This window comes from Anas platyrhynchos, chromosome 2 (genome assembly GCF_047663525.1).
Source record: "Anas platyrhynchos isolate ZD024472 breed Pekin duck chromosome 2, IASCAAS_PekinDuck_T2T, whole genome shotgun sequence".
Taxonomy (NCBI): domain Eukaryota; kingdom Metazoa; phylum Chordata; class Aves; order Anseriformes; family Anatidae; genus Anas; species Anas platyrhynchos.
In genome coordinates, this window is record NC_092588.1 from 34,888,727 (window position 1) to 34,910,528 (window position 21,802).

The 21,802-nt window shown below is 36.9% G+C and overlaps 1 protein-coding gene across 10 annotated transcripts in view; it reads right to left on the minus strand.

Annotated features, from left to right (window-relative positions):
• The window catches only part of SULF1 (sulfatase 1), a 130,418-nt gene that overhangs the window by 72,938 nt on the left and 35,678 nt on the right, over window positions 1–21,802 (minus strand). Inside the window, exon 4 of one of the 10 annotated variants that reach the window (XM_072034529.1) lies at window positions 18,690–18,815. The exons of 8 other annotated variants lie outside the window; for them this stretch is intronic. The gene's annotated coding sequence lies outside the window, so the exon portion shown is untranslated. Of the gene's footprint in view, window positions 1–18,421; window positions 18,493–18,689; window positions 18,816–21,802 lie in introns of those variants that run through there. One more of the 10 variants, XM_072034531.1, reaches the window with a different exon arrangement.

The window sequence follows — 21,802 nt, forward strand, 5'->3', positions numbered from 1 at the left end:
AAGACAAGGCTGTTTGTGTTGGATACTGTCTGGTATTCTACAAGTGCCCCTACAGACACTGTAATTTGTCTTGGGAAATAGGCAAAAATAGGAGAAATTCTAAAAGGGACCTTTTCAGATCCATATGAGGATGTAAACTTAAAAATTTCTGTGCAGTGTTCAGAAATCAAGACTGTAATATGAAATGTTTTTTTTTTTTTTTTCTCTCTAAGAGCATTTACAAGAAGAAAATATATATGTGTTATTTGATAAATTTAAAATATATTTTGCCTCGAGAATATACCTATGACAACTGAAACACTGTCAGTAAATAAACAAAACTGGAGTATTATGAAATCCAGGAGACTATTTTACCTCATTTGGACGTACTTTTTATTTTACAGTCATTCTTATTTTTTTTAATGGAATTACAAATTCATAGTTTGTACTCACCTTTCATGGGATAAAATCTGAAAACTTGGTTCTTCAGTTGGCTCTATGCTGCTAGTATTATAACAGGCAGTTCAAGGACTCGTTGGCATGGAGAATTAATTACCCGTGAAACTTGAATTACATTGGCAGGGCACTGCAAAGAAGGGCTACAGTGCCACTTTTTGTCATGTGGAATAAAAACTAGAAGGACTTGATTTCTAGGTCTCTTAACAGAATGTCTTTCGGTGACCAGAAGGAAAAGTGAAAGATAAAATCTTTTGAAACTACCTGTAGATTTTACATTCATTTTGGCCAAGAAATGATTAAGATTATTAACACAATGTAAGCATTGCTGCATTGGCAGAAAGGGATTAATTTGGAACACAACAAAAGACAGCTACTTTTCAGAAAAGAATGTTTTCCTTTTGCATATCCACATTGTTTTGACATCTGCATTTTTTACTGTGCTCACCCAAAGCACCTTTTTTGTGTCTGGCCAATAAAAATTAGTCCAATATAATACATTTTGTTTATGAAAAAAGGCCACTGAATGTCCATAACTGTATTTCTCAGTTACAAGCTTTAAAGATGTGTGGACTTCTTCTTATTTAATATATTTCATTCTTGCTTAGGGAATCTAGCGTACATGAACAGATTTCTTCCTTGGTTATAAATCTGAAGTTAAGCATGGGGATAGTGAGTAAGGCTACTGGACATATGTTTGTCCCCAAGACAAACAAAAAAAGAACTATGCAATGCTCCAGATCAGTAATGCACAACCAAGTGTTAACAAAGGGTTGACAACTTTGTCTTCTCTACACCACATTACTCCTGTTTTCTTATGAGCATGAAGGGCATGAACATCATCCAAAGTCATAGTTAAAACCCTTCCTTAGAAACAAGAAGGGATCTACTCTGGCCAATGAAAGAATTACTAATAAAATAATAATAATAATAATAATAATAATAATAATAATGACAATAAATAATGAAGGAGAAGGAGAAGGAGAAGGAGAAGGAGAAGGAGAAGGAGAAGGAGAAGGAGAAGGAGAAGGAGAAGGAGAAGGAGAAGGAGAAGGAGAAGGAGAAGGAGAAGGAGAAGGAGAAGGAGGAGAAAAGAATAAAATGGACTGTGACTCTGGATCTTGAGAAACAGAATTCACATTTTGGTTCCCTTGATATTAGCAATAAATACGCCCAGCAAATTGAGAATGTAAGATACAACAGGGATCCCAAATGAAGAAACTCCGGTTGCAGTGGTCATTTTATGGTTAAATGTTTTGCTCTTCATTACTGTCCAGTATCCTATTGATTATTTCTTTGTACTTCCACTTCCCTGCCTCCAAAAATTGGCTTAACTAAGACATATTCCATTAATGATTATTTTGATACTTAGGAAATTTTTGAGATTTGCAGACAAGTGTTAGGAACTTGCACAAAAATTATCAAAAGTATGGAAAGGAAGCAGAAAGCCTTATCACTGAAAGTGATAACTTGTCTCATGTCCTTTATGCAATAGGCTACCTTGGATAATTTCTTCCTACATGTTCCTCTGATAACTAAATCAACAAAAATCCTCAAACAAACAAAACCCTAAACATCAGTTACCACAAGAATACATGTATAAGCATTATTTCTTGATCCTAAACAGAGGAACACTGTCATCCTATATATATTATATATGACCAGCTGATTTGACAGTTTTATACTTTATGAAAATTTTTGATAGAAATACGTCCCCAGTGTTCACTGTTTCTTTAAAATCAAATTCTCAATAAGAAAAGTAGAAGGGAAAAACACATCAAGAATTCTGAATATCCATAGAAAACAGAGTGGGGAATTTGCTGTTGACAGTGTTTTATAATTTCCAATATGAACTTGAAGGTTGGTCACATTGGTGGGCACCTGGTCAACTGGTCAGTCTGCCTAGAGGGCCAGACACTGCTGCCATCATGTTAACTGGAGATGGCTTCACCCACCAGTGCACCCCACAAAGTTCAGGATTAGTGGTTTATTCCCACCACTTGTCATTCTTTGCTTTGAAGTGAGACGTGTCCCTCTAGAAATCTTACTGTACTCAAGAACATTTTGCATACATGGAAAGTCTAAGGCTAAAGGGAGCGAACGTTTTTTTTTTTTTTTTTTTTTTTTTCCTCAACCACACATGCTGAGCTTCTGTGAATCTTTGATGTTTATGTCAAAGTGTGGATGGACTTCTCAGAGTCTCACAGTCTGAATAATAACAGGTGTGCAGTTAAAGACCCATCCAAATTACAAAATTAGTAATTTCATGACAATTGTGCAGACAGATTGAAATTACATAAGAAAAGGCCAGGGAGGCGACATGTTCATCTGCACCAGAGCAACCTAGCAGTTCAGAAGTCTTAAATCTCTTTTTAAATCATATGGCCTTGATGACTAGCTGGTTGTAACACTCCACAACAACAATAAGGATAACAACTCTCAATTTCAGTAATACAGTGAAGCACTTAAGTGGTAAAAGCTGTTGACAGATGACTGTTTTCTGTTCGGTAACATTAATGCTTTTCTCACATCTTATGCTTCTATCTTATATATGAAAGGAAAACACTGCAATCTCAGGCTACCAGGCAGAACAGCGTAAATCTGCAGGGCAGTTTCCTGTGGGAATATCAAGCCTGCAGCCATGGGAAACACATTTACTGTACAGCAGAAGTCAGGAAAAAAGCAAGATCTACCATTTTTTCTTAAAGGTTAATCCCCTAATCTTAGCTGTAAAGTTTAGGATTTACAATGAACACAAAGAATGCAGTTCCTATCTAGGTCTAATCTAATCATTATCTATCGGATTTCCAACACACTTTGCTAATCAATCAGTTATCTACTCAACTTCCAAACATAATCTGTGTATTATAATGATGTATCATCAGTATCATCTAGCCACAGGCTAGATTAATTTAAAGTAACTATAATTTAAAGTAATTGCAGGCAGGGAGAATCATAACCTTATATTAAGTTTTTGCATTGTAATTTCAAAAACACTTACAGACAGGAAAGGAAAAAGCCTGCAGTGACTTGAAAGTATAATGCACACTTTCTAACCTACTTTTATAACTTTGTACAGGTTAAGGGATATTCTTGGTAGGAGAAAGTTTCCAACACTTCACATGTCAGGGTAAAACAGCAAACTTCAATAACATTTTAAAAATACATACCTGTAGTTAATGTACATATTTAATTTAATACATTAACTATCTTTGATAAAAGGAAAATATGTATTTTATGTTAATGTTTTTAATATAGTTAAACAAAAGATTACAGTAGATAAAAATATTTTTATATTAACTTCAAATCTGTGAAATGGTTTTGAAAGAAAATTCTGACATATTTTTCATCAAGAAGAAAGTCTTCTGTTAATTTACAAGCTTCTAGCATTATACAGTTTCTTAAATTTATTTCTCACCATCTGATTTACTTTGTTTTAGTATTTCATATTTCAACACAGCCAAGAAGTGCACTTGTCATACAAAGGAGGCTGGTATAATTGAGCCAGATGACGTGCCCCACAAGTAAAATCAGCCATTCATGAAAGCTGGTCACCAGAGGCCATTTCAAACAATGCACATTTCAAAGTAATCTAAAGTAATCCCTTTTCTCTGTTGATTTGGTTTCCAGGCAGTCTTAAGCACATGTGTGCAGCAAACAGGAGGCTTATTAAAACCTGATGTTATATTGGAAGTTATAATGCCATTGCCTTGTGATTGAATTCTGTGTCTGTGAATCTTCAAAGAGATGGGGGAAAAAAATCAATTAAATTTATATGCTTATTAAACATGAGTGTCATGATACGTGCAGTTTATTAGCACTTGCTAAATAATTAAGACCAAGAAAGATAATTAGATGTGCAGTAGGCTCCAAGCAGGCTACTGATATCTTTTTTTTTTTTTTTTTTTTTTTTTTTTAATCTTTAAATAAGTGGCTTTCCAGCTACCAGGTAGTATAATTGCTAAAAGACTCCAAGCATTTTTTAAATATAAAGAGTAACCTTTGTGTAGGAAGGAATTTAAGGTAATTTTAAAATTCCTTTTATAAACCACATATCTTTGCTATATCCCTGCTCAGTTCAACAGTGTGGAGCATTATGAAAACATACTGTACAATAACATTCTGATGATTCAGTGATCCAGTAAGTAGTCTTGAGTTGGGAGATCATATCACAGAGGTGAACAACAGCAACACAGTTTGCACATTTCTTTAAGTTCCTCTAAGTCCACAGAATTTAGAAACCATGCAAAAGCACAGCTTTTCACGTCTCCTTTAGATAAAGAACGCTTGAAATTTAAAAAATTTGCTTCTTAGATACTTTCACATTCCCTCAAAGATCCACAGCACTGTTTGAAAGAGGGAGTTTTTCTTTTGTCTTTGGTAAACAGTTTCCTTTCCTAAATAAAATGTACATGATTAACCTGAATATGAACAGGTCATCCGTAGCACAGAGTATCTACGCATATATAAGAAGACAGAGAATGCGCCATTTCCTTACCATCACTTACAGAACTCCATTATCATATGGGCAGGTTAAGGTAGGTTTTGCCTTCCTGTGGGTATTGAGGAAGGTGGAGAAGTGATGTTGAGGTGTATGACCAGGGTCTGGGTCCTGGAGGAAACCGATCCTATGGCACTGCTGCTCTGGCTGCTCTCCTTGCTGACTAAATAGGGGAAGCCGCAGGAGTTCACAGGAACCAGGTTCAGGACTGAAGCATGAAGAAATGGCTGTGTGAAGCTATATAAGCTATGCATTCAAACAGATAGGAGCACCTGTACTCCTAGGTAAGGACCTCAGATGTACTCAACACATAAGCGTGGACTTTTCACAAACACCATGGGAATTTAGGCAGCTGCCATCCACTGGCTAAGCAAGAGAACTGGGCAGTCCATGCAAGTGCTTTTTAAAAACTTACTCCAGTGCAGAAAATGAACTTATTTGTAACATCAGTACTTTGTATGTTTACATGCAAAATCTGTGTACTTATGTACACATTTGTACACTACAGACTGCATATGGTATCTGTTGACCTTCTCTTGCACTTCCAGATCTGGTTGCAAAGCCTAATAAATTTTAGTTTTGGGATCAGTCCCATTATATTCAAAAAAGTTTTATTCTCAATAAATTATAAGTACTAAATTCTGTGGATCGAGTACTGAGTACCACCCTTTAAGTGAGACCTTCCTTAGTATGTTTCTTCTCTTTGTTAAGGAGCTTTTCCAGTCCTGAGTGCAAATTTTACTTTCACTGATTTATGTGTAAAAACACCTTGACAGAGCAGGAAGTGTGTTTTTAAATAGTTCCTCCCTCACAAACCTATACGATAGAAAAAAACAGCCTAGTAATAACAGTAAACAGTCAGACCAAACAAAACAATCTGCTACAAAAAGCAAATGCTTCATATCCTTTTCTATACAGACCAGTCAGAGAGGAAGCTGCACTGACTTGAGGCACTACTGAGAAGAACATCACACATGTATCTATTTTATTAGACATTAATAGACATTAAAAAAAAATTCTTTACTTGGAAGGGGGTGAGGCAGTGCATAGGTTGCCCAGAGAAGCTGTGGATGCCCCATCCCTGGAGGTGTTCAAGGTCAGGCTGGATGGGGCTTTGAGCAACCTGGTCTGGTAGGAGGTGTGTCCCTGCCCATGGAAGGGGTGTTGCAATTATATGATCTTTAAGGTCCTTTCCAGTGATTCTGTGTGATTCTGTGATTATTGTTAATCACCTTTGTTGTCAGCAGGCCCTCAACATTCTCCAAGCTGGGATACCTATAGAGCACATGGTAGAACAAAGGCCCAGGAATGTGAGTTTTTGTGTCTGCTATCACAGCAATTCTTCCAGTCCTTTTTGCTTCTTGTCACCTCACTGTCCCATAGCCCACACTCAAGCACACACCTGTGTGTGGGATTCCTGGAGTGACCGTCAGCTGATCCACCACTAGGAAGATCAGGAAGTCATCTCCATGTGGCTTCACTCCCACGCCAGGAGCATTCCAGTAGTCACATCCTACCAGGTGAAAAAAAATTTTTGCACTGGAATGACAGCAAATATGAGCAAGGAAGAAAATGGATCGATTTTAGTGTCAAGATTTTCAAAGCAGGCATCCAAGTCCTTACTTAGACCTTGGTACATGTCCTGCTGTGCAAAATAAATACGTCTGCCTCATTGAACAGGACTGCTGACCTTAAAGCAGCCTCTAGCGGGTTCTCCAGTAAATCCCTGGCACAGGGATGCTTTAAGATCTTTACTGAATATTTCAAAATAAGCTAACCACCACTGGTACATGAGAGAAGACCAAAATATATGAAATATCTGGATACTGAATTTAATCTGAAAATCGGTATTGCTGTTAAAAAAGCCTGAAATAAGAGCCACATATGCCTGATCCAGGACAGAATATATCATATACAGCTTATCTGCTGGAGGAATACCAATTCACTCAGTCTGAATCTTGGATATCTGTTCTCAAAGAGCTATTTGAAAATAATCTTCAGTCTGAGATCTAAGAGACTCAAGAATGACTTGTTGAAATTATTCTGTGAATAACTTTATGTCAGAAAGCATTTTGAAAAGGCAGCACATATAAATGCACTTTCATTTTCCAAGTGAAAATGCCTGTGGAAAGACTTCCTTCATCTTTCAAGTGCACATACAGGTACTTTCAATTTCATAGTTCTGGGTTCTGTAGATCAGAGAGCAGTTTTAAAGCATGGAAGCTGAGGCTAAATAAATTCAAGCACACATATTTTTATTTCCAATGCACTTATTAAGAAAAGTTCCTGTTTAGCAGTGAAGACACGTGATTTTATATAGTATTTATAGATGTTATACATATATCTTAAATCTTTATAGATAGAAATTTTGTACATCTGCTCATGAGCCAAGATTCTGCTAAGATGTCTGACACAGCACAGACTGAATTATTTTCTCCAGGAGTGATGGAGCAAGCAGACAACCTTATGCCCCAGCATCTGACTGTGCACTATGCACAGTAAGGGAAGACAGGAATGAAAATTGATAATCATTAGGTAGAAGCTTCTGAATAATACAGAATGGAAAGGACCAATATATATCAGAAATCACTCTCAGGTAATGGAGAAGAGATAGAAAGGCAAAGGACAGAATGATAGTGCTTTTCTACATTTTGCTTAGGAAGGAATTTGGGAAGTATCTTAGTTTACAAGGATTGTTGGGAAACTATCAATGCTTGCTATACTGAACTTTTTTTTTTTTTTTTTTTTCCCTAAATGTAGATGAGATGTTCTTATATAAAAAGTGACTCATAAACTGCATTTCTCTCTTACATCAATGACCTGATTCAGGAACGCTTAGACCAGCAGAATCCACTTCTTTGTCCTTATTGAGCTCAGCTGTGAGGTCAGACAAGGCTGCTCAGGGCTTTACCAACTCAAGTCATAAAAACCCCCAAGGATGACCACTGCCAAAACACTCTGAGGCCCTGTTCCATAGCTTGGCTGTCCTGAGGGTGATTTTTTCTGTATACCCAGTCCAAACTTCTTTCCTTTCAGTTTATATCTGTTGCCTCTTGTCCTCCTGCCATGTGTGACTACCAAGGACTGGGCTCTGTCTTCTCAATGAGTACCCTGTAGGTGCTGGGGGCTGCTGTTAGGCCCACTGATGTTGTCTCTGCTACATTCTGAACAACCCAGCTCCAAAAACGACTGCACACAGGGCAAGTGCTCCACCCCACGACTATCTTGATGGCCCTCTGTAGAGTGCAACTCCAGTTTACTGATGTCTTTCCTGTACTGGGGGTCCAGAATTCAATATTTAACAAGTGCTGAGTCAAATACATATTAATGTGAATTTAAGGAGATATTGCTGTTACAGAGAAGTGAGCTAAACTAAGTGAAACAAAAAAAATTCACAAAACCTTTCCTTGCAATGTGAATGAATCACTGAAGATTTTCAAATAGTTAGATTGACTGAAAAAATTACTTTTCTATTTCTATTTCTGAACTTTTTATGTTTTTCTTGGGACCAAGAATGAAGAGTGCCATAGAAAATTCTGCTTTTGCCATTGTTACAGGCTTACTGAAACCCAGAAGACAGCAATATACTAGTAAGCTGTTTTCTGAAGGACAGCGTCACCACAGCAAGTCAAAGAATTCATCATATCACTGAATAACTTTCATGTCTCTCATTACACACAATTCTAAGAGCCTTCCTACCAACTTCCCATTGCACTTATATCATCAATGTACACAGCTTTAAAGAAATATCTGCCATTTTCCCTTGCATTGAAAAGTCTGAAAAGTTAAAGGCTAAGTTTTGCTCCCTTAGTCATGGGAATTAGCTAAGATTTCGGGCTTTATCCAAAATCCTTTGAACTAAGGAGAAGTCTTCCAATTATTTTAGTGGTCATTTCTTCTACAGAAATGAAATCTGATTTTAGACATTTTTGGTTTTGTTTGTTTTGTTTTGTTAATAAAACGTAGTGATTAAAGTAGTCAATATTTGGAAAAGAAGTACAACTTCAAATATAAGAAAGGAGAAAGTTGAAATCCTCTCTGTCCCAGGCTCCATGTAAATGTAAAGAGCACAGCTGGAATGAAACAAATGATCTGACCAGTTTCTGATGAGCTGGGTGGTGTAAATGTTTCACACTAACCACACTGCACACTCATAATATAGGAGCTAATTCATCTCCCATGAATACATTCCTGTGTATGTTGTCCTTTAAAATAAACAAGCAAAAATGAGTAATTTATCAGGAGTTAAATGAATGTTTTTCCAGTGGGACCCTTTCTATCCCATATGGCTGATTTAAAAGTCTAAATCTAGGCAGCTTAAATGCTACAAATTCTGTCTCACTAGGTGAAACTGTTACTGCTTTAAAATATGGAATTTCAAATCTTTAGCGCTGTCAACAAGTTCCAGTTGTTTCTGAAAATATCATTCAGGTTGGTTACTAGTTTCTAAAAAGACTCTAAAACTCTAAACATGGTGTGGTAAAAAGTGTGTAATGATAACTTTCCAAAGCTTTATTTACAATGCCATTGCATTTGCAAAATTCACAGATTTAATATTAAGAATTTTGATAGGTCTATAACCACAACAAAGCAGTTTTACAAGAAAAGTCTCCTGGAAGAGAAGAATAATCATAACCAGTCCTTCATGTAACACTTCTACAAATATTTTTTATTTCTTAATAATTTAGAATATATCAAACAAACAAACAGATTATTCTCGAAGACATCACTATGATCTATTAACACCACAGTGACTAACGTATCCCCCAGAGTTTTTCTCTACTAGGAATAAAGTTATTAATTTACATTTGTTCCCACAGACTCTTCCACTTAGTAAGGGCTACTTATGTAGGCAGCTCTGATCATAAGCTCTTAATAACAGACACGCTTTGAGACACAGGTTTAATAAACTAACACAGCCTCCAGTTAAGTTCCCTCCAAAATTAAGGGTGCTTTGTATGGTTTATAGTGAAAAGCAAGCAATATCTTTTGGGCAGAATATTCAGAAAAACTCTACATGAAAGTTGTGGTATAATTCTCCCTGTTTTCTGCCTGTATTTGTGGTAGAAGAATTCAACTCTGCACATCAACATATAAAAAACTTCTGTATTGAAAATGCCCTATTACTTGAATGTAGTCTCCTGACACAGTATCTGGAAACTGTAACTTACTCCAAAGGAAAAGCATGAATACCATTTGAAAACAAAACAAAACTAAACAAAAACAAAACCAAGCACAACACTTTATTGTGGTGCTGTTAAACAGACAGCAGTGCAAGACTTCTAAGCTATGGAAGGGAGGATATGCTGAAAACGCAACATCTTCCTATCTCTGTTCTTCATTTTATTCAATTTTGTAATGTGATTTAATAAAATTCCTAACTCTCCTTAGCATTTCCTTTAAAAGCTCAGTACTTTCAAGCAGATGATATGCCCTAAATCCACTCCCCAGGCCTGCAGGATGGAGATGACAGCAACCATATAGCACATACTGTAATCTACCCCTTTACCGCCTGCTCATATTTCTCCACCTTCTTATTTTTCCACTTTACTGAAAGCTTCCAGAAACTCACCTCTTCTCTGGCTGGTAAAGTACCTTTAGATTATAGACATGGTAAAATTTGAACAAAAATATACCAAACGTCGCAGGCCATAACAAGAGAGAAAGGATCTGAAATGAAAAATCATTATGCTAACAGATCATATGGCACCAGATTATGTTTCCATTATCTCCCACATTTAAAACCCTGTTAACCTCTGGTCAGAGGCATTTATATTAACAGTGCAACTATTTGTAAGATCCTTCCACATTTCTTTGCATGATTTTCTCTCCTATAGGTCTTTAACTATAATATTGAGTTACATATTAGGCTTCTCATGGAATAGAGCTGGGAAACAGATACAGCAAAATGTCAACACTGGCATGTGTTTCCTATGGTCTCTAATGTAATTTTTATGTATCTGCAAATGAAATCCGCCCGTGTTTCAAGTAACACCTATAACCACATTTGCAGGGCATGGTGCAGGCTGGTGGCTCTCTGTGGGCCATGGCTAAGATCTGTGGTTGGGCCTGGCTGGGAAGGCCTTCCATGGCCAGGAAGGGCAGGGCTGTGGGGACCTGGACACCAGCTCTTCTGTGGCCTTGCGGGGGCCCAGGGCTGACATCTCAGAGGACAGAAATGGGGTTCTGGGCCCAGGACAGGGTTGGGGAGCCTCTGGTTGGGCAGAGCCTTATGGCCATGATACCATGACGACAGCATCAGTTGTAAATGAGATGATGCTCAGTACTCACATGAAAAAATATTTATCCATCTGAATGAGAATGAAACACATTATCTATAAATGCAGAAAGGTGTCCTAAAACTTGTAATGGGTAAGTACATTTCACTAGGAAATTGTTTGTTATAAATCAACTGGATTGGTTAGTATATGAGAAAGGGTGTAAATGAAAAGAAACAGAAATTGCAAAACAGTAGACTGGAGCATGTCACAAGTCATTGCCTATAACACTATGATAAAAAGGTGTCTATGTATTATAAATTATGCTATTTTCTATGGTTTCGTATTCTGTTCAGCAATCTATATAAAATATAAATCAAACGTAACAGTCAAACGATACAGGCTTTAGTTTACAGGTAAGGACACAGTGGGACAGCAATCTTAAGAAGCAAATAACCATCACCAAACAGCAAAGAGCTTTTGCTAATATATTTCCTTTTTAGTGTGAAATTGCTTAAAACCAAGGCAACTGAGTGACTGAGTGTGAATCATATGCATCTTGTAGACAGTGTGATAAATGTCACAAGTTAGCATCTAATACCTGTCTAAGGCTTATTGCTGAAAAGCTGCTCCTTATGCCATATGTTTGGGAAATATCCCATTGAATCAGACTTCCAGACAAATTTTGACTGTGCCATTTTTAAACTATGTGTTGGATATAATACTTTCAGTATTTCCACATGTTCTACTACATAGCATCTTTCATCTAAGTTCCTCAATTCTCTGTGCAAACAATTAGCTAATTATAGATCACTGGTGTAAACTAAATAGGATTGAAGCTAAAACAAAGATCATCTTGATGACTATTCTTTTTGCTTACAACCAGACATGAGGCTCAGATGGAAAACCTTAACTTTTCAATCTGCAAATGAATTTCAATAGAATTTTATGTTGTGTAAAGAAAAACAAACAAACCACTGGAAGGGTTTTAATTGTTTAAAAAAAAAGCAAAAAAAAAAAAAAAAAGCAAAAAAAAAAGAGCTGAAAAGCTGAAAGCTGAACCTTTTGGCCAGCTCTACATTTAATGAAAGACATAGTGCAAATCATAGATCCTGACAATATTAAATGACAACAGTCATAAGTACAAGGCCTCACTTAAAACCCTATTGTATTGCTACAGAGGTTGGTATGCCAAGAAGGACTTCCCAAAACTAACACCATTCTGCAGTTTATTATGGATGATGACATGTCAAGCTAGGCTGAACCATAAGCCTGGAACCTTAATGATCATCCAGGTAAGCCTTCTCAAAGATTTATTTCTGTATGTTTCCACTCATCAACCTTGCACCTGAGCTGTACCTGTCATACACTTAATTTATCTCTTTACTGGCAGACTGATCACAACCTATTCAGAATTTATTAAGAGAAATGATAAGCCTACAGTGCCATATTTAGGTCTATGTTGAAAATAAAAGTATGGTTTCACTTACCAAAACCTTTCTATACTGTAGGAATATGACAGACATTCTGCATTTCTTCAATAATATGTGGTACATGTTAAGGGGTTAAGTGAGGGAACGGCTAAGATTTACTGATTTTTCCTTATTTACTAACACAAGATTTCCAGGTTGGTTCATGTAACAGTATTCATCTGTTTTATGGTTCTTTGCCAGTTACATACCCACTGGCATTTGAAAGATATAACAGTAGTCACCATCTGTTGCTGTTTCAGTCCATTATTGGCACAAGCCAGAAACAGGTAAGATGTCCTCCCTCCAGTATTACTATAATTGTTTATGAATCTGACAATATCAACTGGTCTTCGAACCTAGTTTATTCTCAAGCATCCTTCCACTGCCCTAGGAGCAGAAAGGGAGGTTACAATGGCTGTCAGCATGGAGGCAAGGTTTCTTAGCTGAAAGGAAGCCAAATTACAGAGGTGAGAAAGCTGGAAAAATTATTCTAGTGAGAAAAGATTGTTGTGTTGTTTTCCCAAATCTTTTCTATACATGCAGCATACTGAAACTTCAGTAAAAGGAAACTTTCATGATCTAGTAAGCAATGTTTTCTCTACTTCCACAGCCAGCTATCACTATGGCTGTCAGCTATGCTCAGAATGAACTATCTCCCTATCATTGTTAGGAATTGTTCTGTATTTGCAATAACCACTGGCTATAACTATCATACTCATCTAATTAACTGGCTTTTTAGGAAAGGAAGTTGACAGTTGAAGACATGATACGAATAATAACAATAAGCATGCAGCCTCCTTTATACACAAAAGTTTCCTGAATTTCGTAATTTTTCTCTGACGCAGAGTGATTATGCATTTAGTGAAAATTTCCTGCTTTTTCCCTTCCTTGAAGAAAATCATGTTATATAAACACAGCAAAGCTGTTGGCTCTAAGGAATTAAGTAAGTGATCACCCTGTGGAGGGTCTCTCAGTTTGTGAATACTTCTAATAAGGCAATAAGTAGGAGTATCCTCAACATGTAATTGCTTACTCCTCATCTCAGCAGGTTTTTCTTTACTTAATCATCAACAAAATGTTCCATGCTAATCACAAAATAGTCTAGTTGTTTGATCATTCCATTTCTTTGTGTTAGCCCTTTGATATTTAACCTCCCATTTCAGACAGCTTTACAAGGATGTTTTCCAAAGAAACAGTATGTCTCATGTGATGCTATATTAATCACTTGAAGAAAACATGTATGTTGCTAGGTTTGCAGTAAGTGTATGCATATGAAAGCATGCCCAATCTTGGTCCACAGTGAGTTTCTTCTGTGATAGACCAAGAGCCCTTCATCTTTATTGACCTAGGCAGCAGGTCAGATATGATGGCTGCTATAACAAAGGCATTTCTTGAATACAGAAATGCCTTTGCAGTCACACCAGCTAATCAGTCTGAAAATCTCAATTTTATTTGACTTTAAAATACTTCAAGATAACAGCACAATAAGTCTGACATGCTAGAAGAAAGGCTAATACTTAATCTTTTCCAAGCCATGACAGACATGCAAATTAACATCTTGACTGGAGATGGCAAGCCTTTTGGCAAAGTCTGAGTATCTTTTGACTTGCTAGCTAAAGCAACAACTAACTGCAGAAGGAAGTAACTTCACTACCAGGTAAATAAAACACTTGTGTCTCTATTTAAAAACAATAATAAAAAAAACGTAATTTTGGTAAGCAATGGGCTGTGCTGTCCCTGTGTTGCATAGCATTGTACACTGCTCTGGACAGCTGTAGAAAGCTCTTTAAGCAGTTTTCCTTTCACCAGTTTGTGAGTGAGCAGGACAATTACATGTTAACTGTAGCATGTTTACCTTGATTTTCTATTAGTGAGCACACAGTGAATTGTGTGCAAGAGAATCTTTGAAGTAATAATTTAGGATCCACTTGGATTCATGAAAAGGTAAGAATTTTTCTTGTGCATCACAACATGGGAAGGATAATATTTTCATGTTTTTCTTATCCTGTCGTACCTTACCCAGTCTGACCTGAAGAATAAAACTTCTATGGCCACCATATTGCAAAATTTATACTCTTTCACATATGTATGTGTTACATGGGGGGTAAATACTTAATAATATTTAAAATAACTTTTAAAATGAATTTTTATGACATTTTCAAAAGAAAAAAAAACTAACAAAACGAATACTCCTTTTAATGACAGAATAAGCTCTTTTACACACAGGTATACACAGCACTCTGTAAAACTGCTCAGAGATTAAGGTATATGTGGCGAAAATTATGGGGATTTTAGTTACTATCCTGCTTCATGGGATGAAAAGGAGTGTTTAACTGCTTGGCTCCTGCTGTTCTTGAATAAAAATCCAATGCTTCATTAATATTTATCCTTTTTTCTTCTAACCGTACTATACATAGTCTCTTTCAGAGTTTCAGGAAAAACAGCAATTATCACATCAAAGGTCATCAGTTCACCAAGGGAAACTTCAATCTTTAGCTGGTGGAGAATTGCTGCAGTTTTTGCAAATATCTCAGATCAGGCAAGCAAGTGTTTTCCCTCCTCCATTCCCTCCTGTGACTCTTGTTGGTTTTATTTAATCAGCTTAGAAGACCTCCTTAGTTTTCCTGTGATGCCATATGCTATCCTATACAACAAAAAGATTTTTATACTGCTGTTACATTCATACACAGGGAATAAAAGAATAACAATGATTTAACCATGTTGCACAGTAGTCCCAGTCTGAAAAAGTCTGAAGGATTAAATCTTTGCTTCATTTTCCCAAAAGCTCCATTCTGAAATCATTGGCAAAACTCTTACTTCAACAGTAGGGGAAGCATTAAAGAAAGAAAGTGACCAGTGCTGATGAAAATGACAAAGATGCTAAAGTTAGCAGACATCAGAAATCAAAAGAACCACTGAAAAATGAAGAGCTCAATATAAAATTGCTCAATAGCAATTTTAAATAAAAAAGGTATGACTCAAGCCCCCAAGATAAATGAATAAAGTGTTTTCAAAATAATGATATTCTAAAAAAATAATAAATGCTGTGTTCATGTTACTTATCTTTTGGCTTCACAGTCTTGTACATCTTGAAAGTTTTTTTGGCAATCATAAGTCCTAAAAAACATTTATTTTTCTTCCAAATAAGAGATAAGTTTTCCTTGAATCATATGATGCCAAAAATGAGATGTCTGATAAAGCAGAGAGAGCTGGCAATGCTAAAAATGTGTTTTCTTCAGGGCTGAAGAAGAAAGAGTTCTGATGACATAAAATAGGAAGGGTACCATGTTCATCTGTGTTTCCAAGCTCACTGGAGAATAGATGACCAAACATCATTAATTCTGTGTACTACTTTTTTTTTTTTTTTTTTTTTTTTTTTTTGATATGGTGCCTTTGCACAATGAATTGATTTAGATATGTAGGAATCTTGATGCTAATCAAAACATGGATTCAGTGTCATGTAGCCTGCTAGTATGTGCAGGCTTAGTCCACTAAAACAAAGTATCATTCAGTGCTTAAAAAAATAATTAAAATAAATTAACAAATTTGGCAGAACTGTCAGGGAATACTGCTCCACTTTGTCTGAAGTATCATTTCTTCCTGACTGCTATTTCTGGCTCTGATCTTTTGCAAAACTCTTGTGGCCAAGTCCCATTAAATAATAGCCTTTCCTACTTTATGTGTGAAGCTGTGTAGGGAATTTGCCTTCACAATATTGTAAAACAAAACCCAGTAATTTTATCCAATTTACTGTTTTAATGTAATTAGTTAGTTGATTTGATTTAATCATTTAATCCATGTTCCCTGGTGCCTCTTTTAAAGCTAGAGAGCAGGAGTAGGGAACAAACCTATGTGCAGAGCCAAGCCAGCTATACGTTTCCAAAGGATGGTTTTCATTTTTCATTACAGGTTTCTAATTCTATGTTTCTCTTCTTTACAGTAAACTAATCTCATGCCTGTCAGGTTTGGGTCCCATTTGGGAAACCACAGAACCATACACAGGTGAAATTATAGCCCTTCTCCCCAGCTCCCCAGTCCTCCTTACTAAGAGGTGAGCTGGTAGGTTTCCTATAGTCTCACCTGCATGAGAGACTGCTCCCACCATGGACAGCATTGGGTAACAATTTTGGTGAAAATCCTGTTCTTGTGCTTGTTTTGGTAGGACAGAAGGGGAGAAGATGGAGACAGGCAGAAGACTTGCTTCTTCTCCCAGGCAACACAAAGACCTGGTGTTCTTCTACTGTGTGTAGACAAGATTGGGAATGTTGGTATCACTGCTACAGCTTACCATCACTGAATGGTCTTAGGCTCTTTGGACAACCTGATAATATGCAGGGCCTCTTATGCAGTTGAATTTCTATACATAAACTTAGTAACATTTTTTTATTGTACTTTCATTTTACTGCACCCATTCCTTGGTTGTTCAAGGTCCAGTCTGGTTGGCTTAGCAAAGTAAACTCAAGAACTAACTTGGAATGTTTCTGGTTAGAAGTGGACTTTGTTAAAAAGTGACTCAAAATTTTACTCAATTGGTTTGTTCATATAGCTAATGTGTGTGAACATTTGAACCTGACTTCAGAACGTGAATATTCCCAGAACAAAATACAGTGCACTGAGAAATTTTGCCTAAGGCTACAGTATGAATGAACTGAATCCTGATCTGAAAAATAGACATTTCATCAATTTTGGACTAAGCATTTTGAACAAATACAGGAACCAGTATAGCATAGAAAACAAGCGGCCATTTGAACTATGAAGTTGTATTATTTCATTTAATGGTAAGTACGTTCAGCAATGCTGATATTATTATCTGATTAATTCCAAGTTACTGCTCCAGTTTTAGCCCTGTTGATTTTGGTACAATTCAGTTAGATTTGACAAGCACAGCAGAAACCAGCCACAGAAGTAGCTGGAGTTTCAGACAGGTCCATTGAAAGTCTGCTCAGGTAAGTTCATAGGAGCTTCTTGGGTAGGAAAGCTTTGGAGGCAGACAGTGGACACCATGTCACAGGTCTGCCACATGAAACCCAAGTACACTGAAAGTACACTGAACTGCCCTAAAGTTTGGTCTTTAAATGTGAAAATAACAGCAAAGACCACAAAGGCATTTTTTAAGCTCTCTGTTATACATTCAGTGACACAATCTTCTTGGATAAAAACCCTCTACCAGTATCAAAACGTTTGTCCTGTCAACACTCAGATACAGCAATATAACATGCATGTTTATGAGTTGTTAGAAACACACTAAGGCTCTCCAAACTGCTACAGAACACTACACTACAAGAAAGTTAAAGGACAGAAGAAATGCTCAAACAAAAAATGCTCTGGTTAGTTGTATTTGGATGAAGTCATAAGCAATGATTTTCATCTACAGAGAAATGGTTCTGATCATCCCGCCCAAAAGACCATTTATTCTCCTGAATTATAATTCTGCAATGGGGATGCCTTGAAGCCTGGCTCATTACTTTGAAACTGAATGTTAGCTGGAAACAATAGATTAGTTTACCTGCTAGACACACATGATGTCTCTGAAGCTTTTGGGGAAGATGCAGACTTATTAAAGAGACAATAAGGCAGTGTGTTTATGGCATAGTTATTTCTGCAGACATTTTTTTTTATTTTTTTCCCCCCAAAAATTCTGATGAAATTAATTTAAAGAATGCAGTATATAAAAAGCTGAAGTACACTGCAGGAAGGGCAGAGGCTGTAAATAATTTCAATGTTTTTTGAATTTTAATCAATTTATAGTATGCCTATAGGCTAGTGCAATCGTAAGTAAGATAAAAAAGAAATACCTCCAAAACTTCACGTGAGATCCAGTATTCTTACTTATTGCCTTCAGGCACTGCATATTGCAAGACTGCTTCTTGTCTAGATACAAGATCATGATTAACTGATGATTAATTAGGTTAACTTAGACTCTCATCAAATTCACTACTCTTATAAGTAATTTCTTAAATTACTTAGATCATGTAGACAAACAGGCGATTATCGACATAGTTCAAATAATTCAACACTTCTAGCAGGAAGGCTCAAAGAAACACAAGCAAACTGAAGTCTTACCAAATGTCCCAATTTTGTCTGGGGTCACAGGCAACAGATTTTTTTTTGTCCACAGAACTTTCAGAATCTGTTCCACATGGCATGCCTTTGGTCCTTGTTATTATAAGAAAAGATTAAGGGACTTGCCTAGGCAAATAGAGAAACATGGTTGGTACTACTCCTGTTTATGGGAGTTCCCAGAGCATTCGTTAGACAATACCAATAGTAGTTTCCTTCTCAGTTTTGGCAGTGTCTTAAATTTTTCACTGTTGATGTTAAATGTTTGGTCAGAACCTTGTCTAATGTTACAATTTAGAAATACTTTCTATATGAGATTGTTACCATCCAGGTCAACAGGACTATATACTGTCAAACACCAATCACAAATGGATCAGACTGTACTCCAGTGATAAACAGAACCAAATCTAATCTAAGCCTTATCCAGCTTCCAAATTGTGAAGGTTAATTGATGTATATGCTTAGAGGCTGCTTGGTGATAAATTGCTACAGAAATTCAAAATATTTGTAGCCCATAGAGACCTTTGCTTCAGCAGAATTAAGATGTTTTTCTTGTTACTTATTTTCTCTAACTATATTTCAGACTTGTCCATTGACCTTAGTTTTCCATTGTCTGACAGCACTTTTGAGGTTTCTGGATTTCATTTATACATAAACTAATATCACAGTCTTGGAACACTCATGCCTTAAAATAGGAATTTTGAAAAGAAAATTAAAGAAGTGGATATACTTTATAAAGAAGCTGGGGAAATATCCCAAAAGTTTGTTGTCTGGAATTGTCTGCCTTTTAAGGCAAAATCCAGGGCAGCTAAAAACAACTTCATTTGAAAGTGTCTCTATCAGATACGGAAACAACATGCAGCAATTTTCACAGCCATCATAAACCACTAACATTTTAATAAATCTGAGGCTAAACTTTCACAATTAGCCTAGATCTTAGGTGTCACTAGGTGTCACACTGCTATATGAAGTACACTTGTATTACTATTAAGAGTTTAGAAAAAATGAAAGAAATAGTGCTGGAAGACTATTTCATGCTGTAGGCTTACAAGAGCTGCTCACATCATAAGGACAGTGTCAGTCTAGTATCAGTGCATTGGAGACTTGATGTGAAGTATGGTGTAGAGATGGATACACATCCTTAGAATCAATTTTGTACAGAGATCTTTATATACATATATATATATCCTGCTCAACCTAAGTAAGCATTAAAAAACTCCTCAATCTATCCATATCCAGAGTGGGGTTTGGAACACGTGGACTGCTCTGATGGAACAGAGGCCCCTCCCACTCCTCCAAACACTTCAGAAAGACTCATCAGTCAAAACAAAGCAAAACAAAAACAAAAACAACAACAACAACAACAAAAACTGAGCAACCTATCTGAAAAATTGTGGCACTGTGCCTCTGCTAACAAACCACAAACTCCTCTTTCAGAAAAAGCAACCACAGTGCAGAAGCAGCAGCTTCACTCCCCCCTGCCTTTGTTACCTGCCAGCCATAGGGTTGTCACCAATGCCAGCTCCACTTTGGGCTTGGCACAGCCAGCACTGAGACCAAATTAATAAAGCCCAGCTGGATGCAGGTTAATGCCACTGAGAACCTCTTTGTTTCCCAGGATACTGGCTTACCATGGAGCCATATAAGATTCATATGGGCTTATTAACTCCAGATCTGCATAATGCAAAAGCAGCTGTACTGTTTATAGAGCTGAGATGCTCCTGGAAGCAGTATAGCCACATTCATGTGGCTCTGAGCTTCAGCTAATATCTGTGGCATGAATGATCTGCAACACATGGATAATCAAGTGCTGACTCTGTCTTGCTTCTGTATGGGTGCACAACCAACATATCTGGTGAGGCAGTGCTGAGACAGACAATTTTAAGAGCACTAAATCTAAAAGGATTTCAAACTCTTCTTTATTTCTAGGCTGTCAGCAACTGGTTTTGCACAGAAAAACAAGACTGAATCTTATTATGTAAAAGAAGGAATTTTATTACCTAGAGTCAGATTCACCTTCACACACAGCATCATGCTCAGAAATCTATGAATCACTTCAGGTCTATTTTGATGATTTATCAGTACTTCTTAGCCTGAGCCTCTCTAAATGTATGAGCATCAGTGAGCATCAGTATCATGAGTATCAGCAGTTCTAATCCAATCACAGTCTGTACTGACAGAAGCTGATTCAGCTCCACACCATAGACACCTAGATTTAACTCTCAAAATGTCAGTGTCACTACATGAGGTTGGTTTCTAAGCCTGTGTCTGTCCAGCCACAGTCAGAGGGGAAGCTAGTTTGTATGCTCAGGGAAACTTGGGAAGCTCTTTGGCAGTCCAAGTGCAGGTCTCCAAGGTCCACTGGCAGTACCATCTTGAATACTACTGCCTGTAATGGCAGACCAGATATTCACATACTGACACCTGAATAGAATCGTAGAATCATCTAGGTTGGAAAAGACCATCAAGATCCTCAAGTCAAATCATCAATCTGACCTACCAAGTTCCATCAGTAAACCTTGCCCCTTACTGCCACATCCACACATCTCTTAAATTCCTCCTCCAGAATGGGGAGGAATGATGGAGTCCCCTCACAATTTGAGACTGTGTCTTTCTGTCCTATCACTTGTCACCTGAGAAAAGAGACCAACATCCTCCTTGCTGATCAGGTAATTGGTGTTCTTTCTCCTCTATTTTCTAACACTTTTTACTGAAAATATTTTGAAAACCCCCAGATTGGAAGTGTTTCAGTAAGTAATCAAATTTACTGTACATACATGGACTAAAACCTCCCTGGAAGTTCTCCTTTAAGCTGTACTTGGAGGATAACTATTGTGCAACTACAAAAGGTACAAAGGAAAAGGTTGAAAGAGCCATATTGGGGAGGGCTTCTTAAGTTTTCATGATTGTGGCTGGGGAGTCAACAACCATCTCAACAAAACAACACTAGAGATTATATCAGTATCTTCATCTATATTTATCTACAGACACATATATACCTGAATCATTTTCCTTTCTTATACATTGATTTAAACATCAGTGTACTTAATTCCTTAAAAGGGTACAGAAAACATATGAATGTCCTATAATATACAGTTAGAAGGAAAAAAATAAAT